This window comes from Lepidochelys olivacea, assembly GCF_965140295.1.
Source record: "Lepidochelys olivacea isolate rLepOli2 genome assembly, chromosome: 9".
Classification (NCBI taxonomy): domain Eukaryota; kingdom Metazoa; phylum Chordata; order Testudines; family Cheloniidae; genus Lepidochelys; species Lepidochelys olivacea.
In genome coordinates this window covers 102451478-102466539 of record NC_140419.1, presented here as the reverse complement: position 1 = coordinate 102466539, position 15062 = coordinate 102451478, and the positions used below count along the sequence as shown (strand labels likewise).

Genomic DNA, 15062 nt, shown 5'->3' with positions numbered 1-15062 from the left:
GCCGCAATGTCTGTTGAATGTAGCAAAGACAATTTCTCTAGGACTGTTGGACTTTGGCTTGTTTTACAGTGTGCAGCTGATTCCCCTTCTCACAGGTGCTGACAGTCTCTGGTATTTGGGCCCCCATGGCTTCTGTGCTCCTTTGCCACCCAGGAAAGGCAGGGATCAGAGTCCAATGAGGTGCCCTGATGGCTGTCAGTGCTTCTGTGGGAACGGGCTCAGTTCTTGGAAGGAGAGTCTTGTGTTTGTTGGTCCAGCTCTGGGCTCTTGTGATTTTTGGAGCCTACAAGGCCCTCCTGGAAATGGGCGATCTCTGTGAAAGAAGGTAACAATTGCATGCAGCGGGAAGTACTGTGTCTAGAACTGAGTGGGGACAATCTGGGTTTACTCTTCTGGGATAAACCTTTGGACAGTTTTACCTTGGGTGTCTCTCTCTGTTAGCCACAGCAATCTAGAGCAAAAGAACAATGAGCAGTCTGGTGGCACCTTAAAGACTAACAGATTTATTTGATAAATAAATACATATGTTAGTCTTTAAGGTGCCACCGGACTCCTTGTTGTTTTTGTGGATACAGACTAACATGGCTACCCCTCCGATGCTTGCAACCTAGAGTAGGTGCTGAAAGCGCAGCACTCTGAGGGCTAGGCACTCTGATATCTCCCACATCTCTGCAGCTGCAGAGTAGTAAGAAATCGGAGACAGTGGAGTCTGCAGCCATTAACCCAACAGATGGGAGCACCAAGGAGGCAATGTTTCTAGTGAGACTAGGTCGAAAGGGAGGGAGTGGGAGAGGAGGTAATGCAATGATCTGAATGCTGGGCTCCTCGTTCTGACTCCCTAGAATGACAGTCTCCCAACTCAGCAAGGTTGATTTGCAACTTACTGCATGTGGGTTGTTCAGCTGAGACCTTTACAACCAAGATGCTGTCTGCTCTGCAAGGACATTAAAGAGCCCAGGCTGTGGGAGAAGCAGACAAACGGGATCAAGGCTAGTATGACATGAGTTGGGGGTGCACATGACAAGAGCTGGAAAAGGCAAGAACAATAAATGTTAAATGCCGAGTCTGGGTTTCCCCACAACCACCAAGCAAGTACACCAAGGAGTAGTTCATGTGTGGCTAAGTACACGGAGGGACAACAACAACTGGACACCTCAGGTAACTGGTTGCATGCAGCACCCCAAGGTGCTTCTGCCAAACCGATTACTCCTCCCCAAGCCAAAAAACACCTTCATTATATGGGACAATTCCGGACGTGTTACCCACAGCCATTGGGCCAATTCCTACAGCTTTTACTCCCAGAATCAACAGGTGAGGCTCTGCACTAAGCACCCACAGTTCATTTTTGTGACCAAAAATAAGGCAAACCAAATGCACGCTGCAGTTGTGATGACGGTGGGAGTGGGATTGTTGCATTATTCTCTTTGCTGCGGGGCCCAGCTGCAGACTCCACAAACAGAGTCCAAGTCCCCCCTCTGTAACAGTCACTTGCTAGGGGCTCTATTTTTTGCTACAATATCATGAGACCCCCCAGGGCCCCATTCCCTAGGATCCCAGGACAGGGGCTCCTGCTACAATCCTTTATCTAAAATTTTTTTTTTTTTTAAGAAACCAACAACAAGAAAGGAAACCCTAGGAACTACCCTGCAGAGAAATTCCCTCTTCCAGCTATCTGGACCAGAGTCCTTCCCTGGGGCCAGTCTGATTCCCTAGGCTCTTTTCCACAGCAGGTCAGCAAGTTATGTGCTCCCTGAGGGGTTCATTGGTAGAGTAACTAGAGACCCCTGCCAAGTCAATCCAGTTGTTTAACCCCTGTGGATGCTGAATACCTCACTGCAACGGATACAGGGGTAGTAGGTTTTCTCTCCAGAAACCTGTTGGAGGCAGGGTGCTACCACCAGAGAAGGGATCTCTCACCCCACATGGCTACTAAACCTTGTCACATTGCACAGAAGCCATAAAAAACCCTCATGGCTGGTTACAGTTTGCCATGAGGGCAGGCTCTGTCCGCAGGTCTGGAGTGAGCTTGCAGGGCTAGGAGATTGCTGCCTATTCTGAGACCCCCTTCCTAAGGGGGAGTGTCATGGCAATACCTAACTGGAAGGTGGGGAGATAAAAACATGGCGTGGACCTTTCCTCAGAATTTCCTGGGGCTTGCATGGTTATTATTAGCTAAAGTAAAAAGAAAAGGAGGACTTGTGGCACCTTAGACACTAACCAATTTATTTGAGCATAAGCTTTCGTGAGCTACAGCTCACTTCATCGCTCACGAAAGCTCATGCTCAAATAAATTGGTTAGTCTCTAAGGTGCCACAAGTCCTCCTGTTCTTTTTGTGAATACAGACTAACACGGCTGTTACTCTGAAACCTATTAGATAAAGTGTCTTTCTACCCTGAACAAGGACTGCGAATGAAATCATGGGATTCTACACTTAGCATCTCACCTGGACACCCAATAAAATATGCTCAATTTACAAGTCAAATGACATTTTTTTCTGACTGCCAGCACCACAAGCACCCCCAGGGCTCTCAGAATCAGGCTGGATTTTTCCTTCCTCCTTCTCAGTAATAAAGGTTCTGCAGGACAAATGTTGCCTTCAATGACACCTGTGCGAACCTACTGGCTTCCAGTGAAGTTGCACAAGTGTAACCGATGAGAACTTAGTAAGAAGGAGAACTCTGTTACTTCAAAAGCTTCTCTCTGTCACAAATGGCATTTGGGCCAGTGAAAGATGTTACCTCACGCACCTTGTCTCAGAGCTTAGGAAGCAATTCTGTTGACAACAGAACTTGGCCCCCCTCCTGTACCGGCACTGGCTCTGTAGTGCCAACAGAAAGAAAAAGGGAATATTAATTTTTCTCACTAAAGCCAGCAGCATCTCTGCTACCAACATATGTGGGCATGAGAAAACAACTCTGCATTGATCTGGTACTAGTTAATATCTTCATTAATGACTGATAATGGAGTGGAGAGTATGCATATGCAATCTGCAGAGGACACCAGGCTGGGAGGAGTTGCAGGCAGTTTGGAGGACAGGATTGGAATTCAAAACAACCTGGACAATTTGGAGAAATGGTCCGAGTTCAACAAGATGAAATTCAGTAAACATGTAAAATACGTCACTTGATAAATCAAATGCACAACTACACAATGGGGGATAATTGGCCAAGTGGTAATACTGCTGAAAAGGGTCTGCGGGTGACAGTGGATCACAAATTGAATGAGTCAACAATGTGATGCAGCTGTGAAAAAAAGCTAATATCCTGTGTTGATTAACAGGAGTGTTGTTTGTAAGAGACAGGAGATAGCTGTCCTGCTCTGCTTGGCACTGGTGAGGCCTCAGCTGGAGTTCTGTGTCCAATTCTGGGCACTGCAGTCTAGGAAAGTGTGGACAAACTGAAGAAAGTCCAGAGAAGAACTACAAAAATGATAAAAAGTTAAAGAAAACCTGAGGAAAGGTTTAAAAACTGGGTAAGTTTAGTTTTGGGGTCCCTTCCAGCCTGACACTGCTATGGTTGTATGTGCCATGGGAGCAGCTTTGATAACTAAGGAGCCCATTTTTACATATTCACATTTCAGAACAGACCTGCACTTTAAGCACCAAGGACACCGTCAGTGTCATACAAGACACACGGATAAAACAAGCCCTTATTCCAAAAGGGTGACATTAACATGATATTATCACGAGACTCGTGATATTTGGTGTTTTTCTTAAAGGCCCAGTGCCTTGGGTCATAATTACATGAGAATCTCAATTTCATTAAAAAAAAAAAAAGGGAAGTTTTCAGGCCTCACTGCAGAGAAAAGCTTGAACACACGACCCAAGTGCAGCCTCAAGGCTCAAAAGCCAGAAAACAAAGAAAAAGATCTATTTTTAAGATCTTGTGATTTTGAAACAAATCTCAAGATTTTTTGGTCCTGACTGTTGATTTTTGAATTGGTGATGCTTCCCCATTTCCTTTCACCCATTCCTCTCTAGTCCCATGCAGGTATCAGACACGTTCACACATTCAGCCTTAGCAGGAATTGCCAACAGAAGTAACAAGAGGGCTTTGAATACATAGAAAATATTGTGACAAACAGCTGCTAATTTTCAGACTTTAGAAACCGTCCAAGTTCCCCTCCCAAACTCGGAATGATTAAGTTACCAAAGTCCCTTATTTTATCTCCTCCTACCAGACCAGCCAGTTCTTTCAACCAAAGCAAGCAACTCCCTCTGGAACACATCAGTGCTATTCCCAAGTCAACAAGATCACCTAAGAGCCAGGTGCCTGACCCCAAACCCACTGAAATCAAGAGAAAGATTCACTGATCTCAGTGGGCTTTGTGCAGGCTCCGTGGGATTTGCCCCCTGGTCCCAGTGCCTGAGTTACACTGCCACTCAGGAGCATTCCCCAACCAGACCACGCTGGGCTCACAGGAACTGAGCTCTGCTGCAAAGCCACCCTAAAGGGAAAGAAATACCAAATGGGCAGAGTCCCCTTTAAGATCTTCCTGCCTACAGCAAAATCTCCCATTTCCAAGCAAGAGCTCCCACAGGTCAGTGTGAGAGCAGCTTCCAATTAGGATCCGTGTGGAGTTGCAATCCACAACTGGTTTCATGGGGTTTAACTATTGCTGCCTTAATTCCCATTGGCAGGTTCCTGGGCCTGGGCCTGCCGAGCGTGCTCAGCACGACCAAGCCTGAGACCTGTTTGCTTTCTGGACTGACAGGGCGTGGAAGCAGGCAGGCGCAGAGCATACCCAGCCTCTGAGGAGGGGGCAACTTCTGCCAGCTGCTCTAGAAGTCTGGATGACAAAGGAATCTCCTCTGACCCTCCTCCACAGAAGGGAGGTTGCAGCTTGTAGGGCCCTGAGGGAAGAGGGGAGCTGTCTGCAGATAAGAGAAAAACAGGTAAAGGCTCCCTGTACAGCACAAAAGGAGAACAGGATATGGAGGCTGCCAACTTGCACACCAAGGGACCCTCCTGTGATGTGCTGAGCGCCTTCACCTCCCACTCAAGCTATCGGGAATGGAAAGTGCTCAGCACACTGCAGCATAAGGCCCTACCTCCCACCCAAGGCGATTTGAAATAGTCATGACACAAAAAACTCAAGAGAATCTGGGTTTAAAACCAAAACACCAGCTGAGCCTTAATGATCACCGGGCAGGGCTTGTGTCATCATCACATCCCAGCCCAGAAAATATCCCTGCTGAGACAGGGAACAAGACCTCTGAACAGGCCAGACTGGAAAGGTGACTGGATAACCAGAAACCCTGGGTGCTGCTGGACTGATTGAAATACATTGCTCATTATTTGTTTGCCACTTTTCCTGGCCCCTCAGCCTCGTGAAAGTCTGGTTATGTTTGTCCCTGCAGCAGGTAATAAACTGTCTGTATTTGCAAAAAGAAAAGGAGTACTTGTGGCACCTTAGAGACTAACCAATTTATTTGAGCATGAGCATCCGATGAAGTGAGCTATAGCTCACGAAAGCTCATGCTCAAATAAATTGGTTAGTCTCTAAGGTGCCACAAGTACTCCTTTTCTATCTGGAGTTCATTCACTAAGAATCTTCCAAGCGATTCTGTTTAATGGACTAAGTCTCCTTACTGGATCGGAACTACATAAAGTGCGGCCACTGGGAGCCTGGGGGACCCAGCAGGAGGTACCCGGATCCAGAGACACCCCAAGAGGAAGGGAGGGTCAGGAGTCTCATGTTTCACAGACTGGGGTGGAAAGTTAGGATGTTCCTTCAGCTACCCTCCCCTTTTCTGTCCCCTTTAAAGAAGGCAGTAATGCAGGAAATTTCTGAATGGCTGCCCCCTCCTTCAGCCTGCCTGCTAGTTTCTCAGCCAATCAAGTGGCATGCTGAAGCTGCAGCAGCCAGTTTACTTGCCTCTCTTAAAGGTACGCTGTTCTTATCAGCCATTTCAGTTCCTCTGTCCTCAAAAACAAGGACAGATGGGTTGTTTAGTGTAACAGAAAAAACACAGAATTTATGTCCAGAGTTCTGATGTGATTCAAACACGTGCCCACCACTGAAATAAGTTTAAGGGTCCCCAGGCAGCCTAACTGAGACTAAGCTATGGATTGCTTGTGTTTAGTGTCAGTAACCAAAGGTCTCTGGAAAATAGAGAGACCTTTTACAGTGTAAATCACATTTTCTTATTCTTCTGTGCACCACCCATGCCTTGAGAAGAAGCAGAGGGTTCCCAGTCTCAGCAACAGCAAACCTTTAAACCTTCGCAAGTGTAACCACCCTCCCCATTAAATTATCAGCAAGGCTTAAAAACAGGACCTTGAGCACCAAAACACACAGGCTTCTACTACCTGAAGAATAACTTAATTAGCTGGTAACAATAGCAGGCTGTTATCCTCTGCGTGGAACAGCTACCAGAAGGGAACACAATACATCCCTCACATGTTACAGAAGCACAAGAGACAGCTGCACAAATTCTCACTGCCGAAAATATTAGATCCAACTTGGGAAAATTCACCTGACATGTGGAGAATGAAGAAGAAACAAACATAACACCTGAGGGAGCAAGGAGGGGTGCAGGAAAGAGCCTGCACTACTTCTGGGAAACCATGTAGTACTGTGACAAGGAGCGTTACAAGTTGTCTGTGTAACTAAATGTACAGGAAATTAAATCTAAAAAGATAATTTCTTCCAAGAAGCTGCAGGCCAGGAACCCAGTGCTTTCTGCCAGACTGTCAATCACTGGAATAGTTTTTTTAGGTGCAGTGCTCTTGCCTACATACTGTACCCTCACTAGCAAAACCAGAATATTACGTGGTGTCAAAAGCATTACAGTGACTGCGTGGCAGTTGGGGACAGCACAAAAGACCTAAATTTGCAAGGTGATTTGACATTGTCTATGCAAATACCTGGCCAGGAAAGCAACACAAATCCCTGGCTGGGATGATTTAGTCGGGGATTGGTCCTGCTTTGAGCAGGGAGTTGGACTAGATGACCTCTTGAGGTCCCTTCCAACCCTGATATTCTATGAACAGTCCCCTTCTAGGTAGCTCTTGTCCGACTTCAGCATTCAACTATGAAAATAGCAGCTTGACCTCAATATCACACCTGTGTTCAGCCCCAACTCAACTCTCTCCACTGGCTCCCAAACCAAATGCAAGCTCCTCATACTTGCCCTCAAAGTCATCCACTACCCTGCTCATTCCCTTTTTGCTCAGCTAACATCTGTCTCACTATGTTTTATTCCCACCCCTTTCTTTATGAAGTACCCTACGCCTAGAACCCCCTTCCCGACCCATCTGCCATTCCTCATTCCCCTCCTCTAAGTCTTTTCCAAACTCACTCACACAAGGAAGCTTATAGTCTTCTCTATATTTCAATTAAAAACAATCTCAACCTACATAACCCCTCAATTCTCTCTCAAGTGACCTTGGCCTGCATCCTCTCCTGCACCCCTTCCCATGTCATCATCTCCCGTTTTCTTCCTCGCGTAGGCTGTGAACTGTTTGGGATAGGAAATCCACAATTCATTTCACTAATTTGTAAAAAAAATTTTCAGCCAAGACCGGGGCCTCATTGTGCTAGGTACTGTACAAACAATAAGAGCCCCAGAGAGCTTAGACACTAAAGACAGACAAGGAATAGGAGGGGAAACTGAGGCACACAGCAGCAAAGCTACTTGCCTGAGTTTACACAGCAAGTCAGTGACAAAGCTGGGATTACAACTCCGGTGTCCCTCATTCTAGTCCTCTGCCCTCTTGACTGGGCTACACTGCCTCTGATAACCCTCTTGGCTCCTTTTTCGTTGCTTTACGAAGTGCCATTCACGTCTACGGTTCTGTGTAATTAATAACTGTTGGTGAGATTTTCAAAAATACCCAAGTGATTTAGAGGCATAGTCCAATTGTCCTTAATGGGACTCAGAGTAGCAGCTGTGTTAATCTGTATCCGCAAAAAGAAAAGGAGGACTTGCGGCACCTTAGAGACTAACAAATTTATTTGAGCATAAGCTTTCGTGAGCTACAGCTTTTTTCCACTGAATGCATCTGATGAAGTGAGCTGTAGCTCACGAAAGCTTATGCTCAAATAAATTTGTTAGTCTCTAAGGTGCCGCAAGTCCTCCTTTTCTTTTTTCCTTAATGGGACTGTGATCCTAAGTCACTTAGTGCAATTCTGGGCACCTGAAAACTGAAAAGATATTCACAAATTAACAAATCAAAGAAAATCCACAACAATAATCAGGAAGCTGGAGGGACTAGTTTTATGGAGAGGATTAAAAGAGCGAAATCTGTCTGTCTTAGACATGAAATGACTGCAGAGATGGGAACTTGGTAACATTCTGCATATATTTAAATGATGTATACACAGTCCTTCCTGTGGTATTTACCACACAAATGCCTCCTGCCATCCAATCCATCAAGAGGCTGTCCATGCCCCTCCCTGCCCTAAGCAGGCACAGATGAAAACAGAGGAGTTTATCTACACTGGGATTTTTGCACCAGTGCAGCACACTGATGTAGCTATTTGGGTACAAACACCAGTATAAACACACAATGTAGACGTGCTGGACCAGTGCAAGTCACTTTTTTCAGTGCAAATGCGTTGCACTGAAAGTCTGCATCAGTGCATCTACATCATTGCTAACAACCCCAGTGAAGACAAGACCTAAGGAAAATGTTTTAGGAAAGAAAAATGGCCTTTGAAAGACGAATCAAAGAGTCATTTGATTTTATGGGAGAGTCAAGGCCATTTCCAAACCTGCACTCACCCATCTCTCTCATTCGCCTTCAGGCAGGTTCCTCTAAGATACACCTACAAAGCCAGGGATAAGGATCTCAGCACGGCTCAACACTGATCCTCCAAACCCTAGACTAAATGCCTTTGTAAGCAGTTATTCTAGCTGCTCCGTTTAGAATAGCACTGTTACTCCCTCTGCAGCTGGCATCCTGGTTTCAGTGCAGCCCAGCTCCATTACAGTGCAGAGAGGTCCCCGCCCGCTCCACCACCCCAGACACAAAGCAGCTGGGCTGCCAGGCTCTGCCTTCAGGGTTGGGTTGCTCTTTTGCAAATGGAGTTTGCTCTGCAGTGACACACCCAGGAGATTTGCCCTTCCACGCCCGAGATCTTAGGGAGATTGTAGACAGAAGCATGGAACCGCCCCTCCATTTGGGTAGGGGAGAGGATGCAGCTGCAAGCAGTTAGTTTTCTGCTCTGGACACTCTGGTAAAGGAATTTTGTTCCACAACATAAAGAACAACCACGTAACACCAAGTAATTGCCCACTTTGCACACAAGACCAGGTCTGGCTAGGCTGGGGAGCTCTGGACTGAGGGGTTTGGAGAGAGACCAGGACTGGAATAGGAAAGGGTTGTGGGGAGGGTTGCAGGACACAACAGAGGTGTTATCAGAGCTGTGAGGGAGAGCCCAGGTGTAGAACAGCAAAAGGACAGCAAGTCTGGGCAGAGGGACAGCAGAGCTGTCTGGTCAGTCCCAGGCCCTTCATTTTAACACCAACTGAAACGTACAGAATTTCCACAGCCTCCCGAACAATCCCTGGTTCCCTGCCCAGCTGCACCAGGCAAAGGCGGAACAGGACTGCACCGTGACACTGTGTGGGAACAGCAGGGTGAGGGGCAGAGAGATGCACGATGCGCTGCTGTAGCTGAATGTGCAAACAAAGCACAGGCTGCAGTTGGTACAAAAATGGGGTTACCTGCCTCCTCCACAGCTTAGGCCACTGTGAAAACAACCAACCTGTCAGCCAGTCCCCGCCCTGGCCCCGAGTCCACCAGTGATGCCAGCTCAAGTCCTTGATCCTCACAAGAGATCCACTTCCTGGACACTACGGTGCTAATAAGCGATGGTCACATAAACACCAACCTATATCAGAAACCTACTGACCGCTATTCCTACCTACATGCCTCCAGCTGTCACCCAGACCACACCACACGATCCATCGTCTACAGCCAAGCTCTACCATACAGCCGCATTTGCTCCAACCCCTCAGACAGAGACAAACACCTACAAGGTCTCTATTAAGTTTCTTACAACTACAATACCCACCTGCTGAAGTGAAAAAAAAAAATAGATTGACAGAGCCAGAAGAGTACCCAGAAGTTACCTACTACAGGACAGGCCCGACAAAGAAAATAACAGAACGCCACTAGCCATCACCTTCAGCCCCCAACTAAAACCTCTCCAACACATCAAGGATCTACAACCTATCCTGAAGGACGACCCATCACTCTCACAGATCTTGGGAGACAGGCCAGTCCTTGCTTACAGACAGTCCCCCAACCTGAAGCAAATGCTCACCAGCAACCACACAACAAAAACACAAACCCAGGAACCTATCCTTGCACCAAAGCCCGTTGCCAACTGTGTCCACATATCTATTCAGGGGCCACCATCATAGGGCCTAATCACATCAGCCACACTATCAGAGGCTTGTTCACTTGCCTATCTACCAATGCCCCACTGCCATGTACACTGGCCAAACTGGACAGTCTCTACATAAAAGAATAAATGGACACAAATCAGACGTCAAGAATTATAACATTCAAAAACTAGTCGGAGAACACTTCAGTCTCTTAGGTCTGTAATCGAGTGACCAGAAAGTGGCAATTCTTCAACAAAAAAACCTTCAAAAACAGACTCCAACAAGAGACTGCTGAATTGGAATTAATTTGCGAACTGGACACCATTACATTAGGCTTGAATAGAGACTGGGAGTGGATGGGTCATTACACAAAGTAAAACTATTTCCCCATGTTTATTCCCACCCCCACTGTTCCTCACACGTTCTTGTCAACTGCTGGAAATGGCCCACCTTGATTATCACTACAAAAGGTTCCCCCACACACACTCTCCTGCTGGTAATAACTCACCTTAAGTGATCACTCTCTTTACAGCGTGTATGGTAACACCCACTGTTTCATGTTCTCTATGTAAGTAAATCTCCCCACTGTATTTTCCACTGAATGCATCCGATGAAGTGAGCTGTAGCTCACGAAAGCTTATGCTCAAATAAATTTGTTAGTCGCTAAGGTGCCACAAGTCCTCCTTTTCTTTTTGCCAATACAGACTAACACGGCTGCTACTCTGAAATCTTCAGAGCAGTTACTGGATTAATTCCCAGATACATTAAGGGGTGAATGTGGACAGATGAGCCACCTGACAGCCATGTTGCTCCAGGACAGCGCACAACTCAGTGCCCAGCACGGAGCACTGCGGAGCTGGACACAGCGTTCTGGACCCAAGGGAAGTGGCTTCAGAGAGACCCTCCAGAGGAGACGGGATGAATCCAGAGTCTGGCCGTCCTCAGGGACCGCTGAGAAACCTGCCACTTCGAATAAGCCTTTCCACCACTGGCATACCCCCCTTCCCCCAACACTGACACCCTCTCCTGCCCCTCTCCCTAACACCCCCTCTTGCCCCTCACTTCCCCTCCCTCCTAACCCTGACACACCTTTTCTACCTGTCTCCCCCACCACAAGATAAAATAAACCCCCAAACTAACAAATGAACTAACCAACCAACGAATAAATAACCCTTCCTCAGGCCGTGTTTTTATACTTGGCAATGGAGAAGTGCCAGAGAATCCAAGAAGTCCACTAGGGACTTCGCTATCACTATGGATTTACATGGATGGTGCTCAGATACTGCAGTGATGGGCAGCAGTGGGTGATTACATTAATCTACTGACTTTCTCCTCTACTGAAGCCGTTTACACGTCTCCCTTGCCTCCTTGTTCATCCCTGGGGTAGGAAGAGTGAGAGCCCCGAGTAAAACTGGAGCCAGTCAACCCCAAAACATCCAGGGAAGCAAGAGTTCACACAGACACATTCAGTGCTGAAATCCCCTCTAACAGCAGCATCCTCTGGACACAGGCAGATTAGACATCCAGACTGGTTTCAGTTGTTCTATGAAGCAGTTTGAATAATTCACTCAGACCAGAGCTTGCACCAAAGACAGAATATTTGCTTGAACCCCAACTGTTCTGGCTTCTGCACTTGTGCGCTCTACTGAAAAACACAAAATTGCTGAAGAGCTTCTAAATTCCAGCGACTGACACTGATCGACCCCAGCAAGAGCGGCTATCAACGCCCCTGGGTAGTGGGTCACAGCTTTCTCTTTCGTCCTCGTCAGGGATAGGCAATAGCTGCTCAGCATTTCTAAAAATAACCATGAGGGAACAGGGAGGACTTCACTCTCCCTCGGTGGTGCTCCGGGTGCCTCTCTGCTCACCTCTTTATCATTAGCAATTCCTAGGTACTTTGATGTCACAAGGCTGGTGCTGGCACTGATCAGCTGACAGCCTCCAAATAAGGCAGCAGGAAGTTCATTCTGCAATGACAGCTTCAGCATGGCCAAGGGCAGGAGCCATCCTTTGACAAGACTAGGCATCTCACTCAGAGGGGAAATGCACGAACAGCCGAGCACATGCCACACAGCCATGCAGTGATGCATTGTGGGGTTTGTATTCTTTGCCAGCAGCCTGACTGGACTTTTACATGAATTGGGGCCATTTCTGTAGCAAAAGACTTTATTCATGGGTATTAAAATCTCAGAAGCAGGGACCCTGGGCCCTTGTTTGGTTAGCAAGCAGCTGCTTCATGTTCACTTGCTTATTCCTTCTTGGTTTTGTTCCAGGGGGCCAGAAAAATTGGGATTTCTATTCCCTCCCATCACCTCGCATGAGCTACGTATTCAAAGCTGCAGGATGGATGTTGGAGTTATACAACTGCCATTTCTGTAGAGCATGACAGGTCAGAACGCCTAACTGTTTGCAGGCCAGACCGGAGCCCCCCAGTAGTTTGATCTTGGGAGTACGTGTCTCTGACTCTTGAGACCCACGATGACAACAACAGCCCACAACCGTGTGGCTTTCACCCACTCCTGCCCCAGGAGCAAGCTTCGTGTAGGACCTTTAACTGTTTGAGCGCGGAGAAATCACAGTGTGGGGAAAATTGCTCAAATACAAGAGGCAATAAAGACAAGGAGTCACCAGCACTGCCACACAACTCAGCTTCTTTCTTTAAATTCCCTTTAAATGCCCCTCAGGTTCCCGTTTTCAGCTCTGAAACTGAGCCCTGTCGCTCTGAGCAGGGTGGGATGAGAGAGGCTGGCTGCACAGTGAGACGCTCCAGGCCCCTAGGGGTTGAGTTCACTGCCCCAGCAACACACATGGACTAGCCGGCCTGAGGATGGATGCGTGACATGGGACCAGTGAACTGAAGCTAAGAGGTTTGCCTGCTAATACAGAGTGACGCATGAATGCCCCCGCCCACACGCGCTGCTATTCCCCATGGCCTCTCACTACCAACGGAGCTGCACACCTGGCTTTGCTTTCTACTTAAAGACACCTCAGGAGGAACATTAGTGTATCTGTCCCCAGTACCAATCAGGGTACCTAAGTGCTGGCTCTAGGGAGGGGAAGAGACACATGGAGGCAAGTCCCCGACTAGGAGAAGGGGTTTTCCGTGATTTATGAGACCATCAGAGCATCTCCTGCCTCACTCTCACACAGCCATGTGCACTGGACTGAACACCATAATACACCACAGCCAGCACCTGCTCCCAGGGGGCCGAGGCGATATGCAGTTACACACTCCGTGCCCGATTCTTAGCACACAGTTCGCTTTTACAGCAATTTCCCCACTGTTTTGCACCCGATAAAATACTAGCCAGTTCTGAAAGGGGGACAGTTTGCCCTCAGCTCTGCTGACACAGGGAAAACTGCTCCTGCCATTACCCCTCCTGGGCCCAGAGCAAGCTACTGCGTAACTCCCAGGTCTGTGCTGTACATTCAGCAATGCCCTTGCTCGCCCACATACTGTCAATAAGGCAGGATCTCCACACACGGATGTTTCCTATTTATAGGCTGCATATAGAAATCAGCAGATGTTACAGCCACCCAACCCAAACTGGGCAGGCTGACAAAACCCTGCAATTTCGGAGCACTCAGGAAATGTGCTCTCTGAAATAGTCTCTCTGTGTCCCTCTTGTTAAGACGGGCTGTTGCTCACACTAAGGACAGTCCTAGCGTGATAGCTGCACAGATCTAGGAAATCAAACTGTCTGGAAGGGCTGGAGCCAACACCTCACTGAAGGTATGCTCAGAGCAGAGGCCTGTGGGAGGGGATGGACCACACCGGCAGGCCCACAGAGAGGAGGTGCGAGTCGGATCAGAGTCACGTGGGAAACAGATGTGCAGTGGGGGGAGAGCACCGTTTGCCTGGTGGTGCCAAGCACCGGCTCATCAGCGTTATTGTTCCGGTTTAATTTGGTCTCCACAGCTGCCTGCATTCTGCTCCCTGGATGGGAGCGGGGAAAGAGCAGCATTTAGGAAGGGATGAAACATCAGTACAGGCCCAACTCAGAGCAAAAATGGTCTTGAGTAGGACTGAAGCCTGGGAGCCAATATGCTTGCAGCAGTACAGCCCCCCTGTGGATGTGGTTACACTGGGAGAACAGTGTTTATCCCGCCATCCCTTATTCCTGTCAAGCGAGGGGACTTAAGTGTGACAGGGTGCGACTCACCACTGCGGCGCCTCCTACTGGCTGTCCTGGGAATTAGCTCTGCACCCTCTTCTGGTGGCGTCTCACCCACCATCACCTCTGCTCCTGGACCCAAGTCACTCCCAGGACAGCAGCATCCTCTTCATGACACTGCCCTCTGGCTGTGCCACACTCCGTGATCTCCCCTTCTGGGAGACCTGCAATCTCCACCGAGCCACTTCCCTCAGTGGCAACTGCAGTCCGTTGTCCCGTGGCCGCTTGCCATGCAGCTCCAGCACCCTCCTCTGCCCTTACCTCAGGGCCTCAGCCTGCAGGCCCTAGCAGCCAGGAGCTCTGCCTAGGTCCCCAGTCCCTGCTTGCAGCATTGAATTGCCCCAGGTGCTAGGGCTTCTCCCCTCAAGTTCCAGACACTACTGACCTCTGCTCTGCCTACAGCCTTTCTTATATGGGCTTGCCAGGCCATGATTGGCTGCTCCTCTCAGCCCCTTTCTAATTGGCTGCCTCTGGTACAGCCTCCCTAGAGCTGCTTTTAACTCTTTTTCTGCCAGTGAGGAGCAGCTGCCCCCTCACACTAAGTGAT

General features: G+C 48.2%; 1 protein-coding gene across 4 annotated transcripts in view; it reads right to left on the bottom strand.

Moving 5' to 3' along the window:
- The window catches only part of DLG3 (discs large MAGUK scaffold protein 3), a 178517-nt gene that overhangs the window by 129263 nt on the left and 34192 nt on the right, over positions 1 to 15062 (bottom strand). Inside the window, exon 1 of one of the 4 annotated variants that reach the window (XM_084640167.1) lies at positions 14504 to 14523. The exons of the other annotated variants lie outside the window; for them this stretch is intronic. The gene's annotated coding sequence lies outside the window, so the exon portion shown is untranslated. Of the gene's footprint in view, positions 1 to 14503; positions 14524 to 15062 lie in introns of those variants that run through there. 4 annotated transcript variants of the gene reach the window in all.